We start from the raw sequence: 6000 nt of genomic DNA, 5'->3' as shown, positions 1-6000 counted from the left end.
AGATTATGTGCATACATATTTGTATGAGCATTGAGCATGACTTTATATGGAGCACTATATATCGTGTGTTAGCATTTATATGAGCATTGCATTATGCGCACCATGTGGCTTGTCCGCAAGGATCCCACTAGTATCAGTTTCAGTTATATCTCAGTTATGAGTTGCTCGCCTGATGTCGACCAGGGGGCTAGGGGCTTTGCCCACAGTATATGTTTACAATTTTTATGTTGTAGGATTCAAATCAGTCAGATATATATTATAGTTATGTGGGCTTATGAGCCACAGTTGCATACATGCATCTACTTTATAGTTTATGTGCATTACATCTTGTAAATGCAACCTTACAGTGATTCTTATATCTCTCAGTTCAAGGATAGTTATAATCTTTATGAGTATCGATATTTCTTGATTCAGCTTTAATTATTATTTCTAGCTTATTACTTGTTGAGCTTTGTAGTTCACTTTATACTCTTCACCATTCCAGGTCCTAGCGGAGGACTACCAGATGTGGGGCCTAATAGCAGTGGTCAGTAGTGTGTGTATGAGGAGCCACTCAAGATTAAAGATGTCTGGGAGTTTGTTAATTTATGGTGTTTGTCAATTTAGTATTAGTTTATATTTCGGTTGAGGGATTTTCCCTTAGACAAAGTTTATGGTTTTCAGTTATTTGACTCAGAGTTTTTATTTCAGTTGATTGAGATATTTATTTATGGTATCATATTTCAATTTATCAATTAGTTTTATGTTATTTCCCCGTAACACCTCTTCTCGGGCAGTTTTAGGAAAATGGGGTGTTATAAGTTGGACTAGGATAAATGAGTCGGCCCATATCCATTAGGATTTAAGAAACCCTATGAGACTTCTCTATAAATACCCCTTTATGGGTTGCCCAAATAAACAATTTTTTTGTGATTTTTCAAGAGTTGAAAAACAATTGTCGTTCACTCTCTCTCATTTCTTTTGGCATTGATTCGAAATGAGGGAGTTCTTTTCCGTCCGTACACGAGCAATGAAAAGAAGAGGGAGCTAGCACTCCCATTTCGCTCTCCTTACCAACAGATAGGTGCCGTATATCATGAGTTAGAGGTTGGAAGCTTTAAGGCTCGGATCCGCAAAAGACTCGAAAATCTAAAGATTAGATTTAATTTATTTTGTATGTGAATGATTTGATTTCGACATTGATCCAATCGCTAGGATCAGGGTAAGGTTTAAAATTTTTAAACTATGTTGCTTGCCTCGTAACGACTTGCTTTAGTTTCATGAACCGCTATAGATGATACGCAGATTCACTGCTAACAGACTGATCGCCATAGGTGATATGCGGATATACCACCAACGGACTCACCGCCATTATAAGAATGCACGGGCACATGGCCTTGGAAATACGTAAGCTGACTACCAATGGACTCACCGCCATGACATGAGTGTGCGAACTTACCGCCAACGGACACACCGCCATTATAGGATGATGGGTGCTTATACACCTACTCACATCCACAAACACCAACATGTATGATTATTAAGTTAATTCCATTATCTCCTTAGGGAAAATTTTATGAAGATATTACTCTCTTTCATGCTTCCCTACAGCCACAACATCCAATGCCCACTCTAATAGAATATTTGTGTAAGTGCATACCTGTAATTGAACAACCATTTCCCTTTCATGTGATGGTTTGGGAGCATATTATAAGCATGTTAAGCACAGTTACATACTCTTTAAGGTTTTATCTATATTAGCATGCTATAACACCATCCTGTATAGGCCCCTCACGGCCTTGTTCCCGTTCTTGCTAACAATACCTAAACCCAAATATAGTAGGTGCCCAACCGTTTGGAGACTGTTTTCCCCACTGGGAACACACACACATAGGCAACCACTAGCATATTTATGGGATTAAGCCATGGATATACAAGAGTGAAGATTAGGGTGCAAACTTTCTTAACATTGCTATGCACGTGTATAAGTGTTATGAATTCCAAACCATGTGTTTGTTTGCTTATAAACACCATGCATAGCACCACTTACCAACTTAATGCACGATACCAAACATAATGCCATGTTCACGTTTAGAATGCGTAGAACATGCCCCAGAGTGGAAAAGATGATTTAAGTGGGAGAAAATGGGCATCAAAGTTTTAAGGAACCATTTGAGCAGATAAACCTAACTTTAGTCGACAGTTCCATAAGCATCAGTCGACAGAAGCCCCCATTCTGTTAACCAAGGACAACATCTATCAACAAATTGCTTCCAATCTGTCAACCAAGAACAACATATGTTGACAGATTACCCCAATCTGTCGACAGACAGAAACCCATAACACCGCAAAACTCAGCTTCTCACCCTCGAAACTATGGAAAGATGAACCAAAACCTTACCAACTCTTCACCATACCAATCAAGCATCATTCCCAACAAAAGAAGGGAGAACAAATCCCTTTGGAAGCACTCACAAGGACATTAACCAAGAAAATGGAAGTATTTTGCAATCACATAGCTATCTTGTTCTCAAGACAAAGGGTTTTGTAAAACCATTTTAAAGACTGAACCCTCAGACTCTTATCTATCAACAAGGATGAGAACTTGCCTCTTACACAAAGAAAAAAGGAAGTAGAACTTGCCTCTTAAAGCTTCACTTTTGGTCCAAGCTCGAGGGATGCTTCCACAAGACTCTAACTTGGAAGAACCCACTCAAAAGAAGGAAAAAGATGATAAAGATCAGCCATCAGTCCCCACCTCTTCTTGAAACATCTAAACCAAAGAAGAAAGAGGAAAGAAGGAATAGCAAGGAGGAGAAGAACTCATTGCCTCTCCACCGCCTCTTGGCCTCCTCTTTTCTTCCACAAACTTCTACAAGCTTCCCAAGGCTTCTCCCCCACCGACTTATATACAAAATGGCTTGGAAAATCGAGCCCAGCCTCAATTAGTCGACAGATTCGAAGGCATCTGTCGACTACCCAAGACTGATCTCCCCAATCTGTCAATAGATTTCTTCCTCCTCTTGCAATCAGTAGACAAATCCCACACCATCTGTCAACTAACTCTTCCTACACACTAATCTGTCGACCGCCTTGCCCCATCCGTCGACTACTAGAAGCCATTTCTTTCTTGATTTTAGCTCTAAACATCCTATTCAACCTCTTCAACCATCAAATACCTCATGTAGCCCTCTAGCTAGCCCACATATAGCAGACAAGCCACACTTAACCCATCATAGAATTATTTGGCTTATTCCTTCCCCATTCATTCTTCTATTTTCTAAAATATTGGTCATTAAAAAATAGAACGAGAGGAGAAAAAGTGAAGATCCATCGCATAGTAGCAGCAACAACATCACAGGAAACATTCTTTTCTATTCTATATTTAACTTTTATTTGTATTTTTATTTTAATAATGTCTAGCTAAATTGTTTTAGATAGTGTTTGAATGGATTTTAATTTTGGGATTATGTTATTATTTGTTTAATCTGATTCAAAACCCACTATTAATTATTTGCATCAGGAATTTATAATGTTGTGCTTAATGATTTAAAAGATTGGCCATCTTTTAATGATTTAATAATTTATGCTGACTGACTAAAGAATTGTTATAAATTAGATCCATAGACAATATAAATCACAACTTGACTATAATATCGAGAGATGATTAGTGTTAGTATTGGTGCCCTAATACTAGATTTAGATGACATCTGACATTTATATTTATGGGACTAATAATGTAATTCTTACAATATGTAATAAAATATATTTTCATATTTAAGGTCATATCTTCATTCATAACTCTTCAATTATTAATATGAATGAGTTCTTAGATTTTCTGTTGAAAGTCTTATTTTTAAGTGTTAAGAATATGTGACAATTAACATTTATAATAAGGATGTTTTAATGATTATTCCGAGTCCTTAAACTTCTCAAATAGGGACTATGATTAATCGAGTACGAATTGACACATGGGATATATGATTAGTGTTAAGAATATATTTTTTTTCAACATAAACTCAATATAAATCATTCCCCAACAATCCCGTTCTACATTTTCAGCATACCAAAACAAGGATCAATAAGCTAAGACACGTAATCATCATAAATGCATAAGCTAAAATCGAAACCTGATATGGCACATAATCGAATTCGCTTTAATCATAACATAAGAATATGTACCATCATATCTTCAAATACTTAAATACATGGAGACTAGTTTTTAGATATAACAACTAAGCACCTCTGATACAATCAAATGATACCTCAACATAACCAATAAATACCTTAAACAACATTAAATAATATTACATGATCGATTTCTCAAAACATCATTCGAATACATAATACACTTTATTCTACAAGACTGATCATCAAATGGAACATAAGTTCAACATGATTAAAACATAACCAAATCTTCCTGAAAAAGAAAAATACCGGAACAACCTGTCAAACTCATCGAACACGTCACTCTGTGCCACTACATCTCAACTACTTCCTTGCCTAAGATGCAAGTCTCAACTAGAACATTTGAATATTCCAAGGGCATAATCCAATTAGAAGATGAATCTTCTAGTGAAGGTTTAAAAAAAGATACATGAATGCATGATGCAAATACAAGAACAAACATTTGTCTTAGTGTAACTTCCCTAGCCCTCTTGCCCAGTACTAAACCCCAGTAGTAATCCCGACCTGCTTTCAAGATACTCTCGAATGTTGTTCCATCATTACCCTTGGAGAATTACAGCTACACTATCAGGGTGACATCCCAATCGCATGCACGAATATCAATATGCCAATAATATCATACCATGTAAAAATCATGACTTCCATGAAATAATATATGAACAAATATCACAAAATGATCATAACTTTCATAAATATCATGCATAATATAAAGAATCATATCATATGTAAGCTTTTGGGGAAAAACTACTCACCTGCTGCACCAAGTTCAAAACACCTCAAAAAGCATGCACTGCCCCGATTTGCGTGCCCGGCCTCAATTTTTGTGCCAAACTTAAAGATCACTTAATCTCGAGCCATAATGATCCTATAAATCATGTTTATACAAGGAAAGCATCAATACTTCCATTTCTCCATATATTCCTCTATTTTTCTCCCATTTTCCTTTCTAATATTTCAAATAAATACTTCTTTAACTATTTTTTCAAATCTTTTTCCACAACAATTCATAATATTCTAAGAATTTTAAAAGAAAATTCCATAACTTACCCTAATGTTTTGATTGCACGAATAACGAGGTTGGTTTGCGCGAAATCCAGGAAACCCGAAAGGCAAACACCAAATCTTTTTGCAGAACCCTTCTTATTTTATTTTTCTAATTTTTTTTTTATATTTTTTCAGATTTTTCCACCATCGGACGCTCCCCCACGCGCCACCACATGATCTTCTACGCACCTCCCACGCGCACTACTGGATGGCGCGTGTATCACACGCGCTGGTCTTCTTTCTCACGCAATGCCGTGAACCAACTTCTGTTTTTTCGACTTTTCTCCTTCGTTTGAGCTCCGTTTTGCCTCCCATTTGAACCTACACCTTTCTCTCTTCCTTCTCTATGGGATTATAGATTCAAACCGCTCGATCAGAGCCATATTTTGACTGGTTAAACCCAGATTCTGGCAAAGCCCAATTTTTTGAAAGAGCTTCATATCTCCCTCAACTCTTGACAAAACTCGCTCAAATTTTCTATAAATCACCCTCTAGACATGGGGAACAACATCCCTTTATCTGTGATGCTCGACTCAAACCAAAACACGAGCAATTTCTCCCGATCTCTTCTTTGAACCCTCTGTCAAACTTGATTATTTATAGCCAAAATTGAGCCTCGAAATACCCATGGCTGGTTGACCCAATGCCTCTAAGGCTTCTACCTTCCCTAGATCAACCCAAAAACATTGTCATTCGACCACAAAACACGGATTCAAGCCATTGAAATTCTGGCTAAGAAATGGCCAAAAATCACGAAAAATCGACCACCCTTGTGGCCAATGTCAACCT

This window comes from Diospyros lotus, chromosome 15, assembly GCF_014633365.1.
Source record: "Diospyros lotus cultivar Yz01 chromosome 15, ASM1463336v1, whole genome shotgun sequence".
In the NCBI taxonomy this organism is placed as follows: domain Eukaryota; kingdom Viridiplantae; phylum Streptophyta; class Magnoliopsida; order Ericales; family Ebenaceae; genus Diospyros; species Diospyros lotus.
This window is presented reverse-complemented; position numbering follows the sequence as displayed.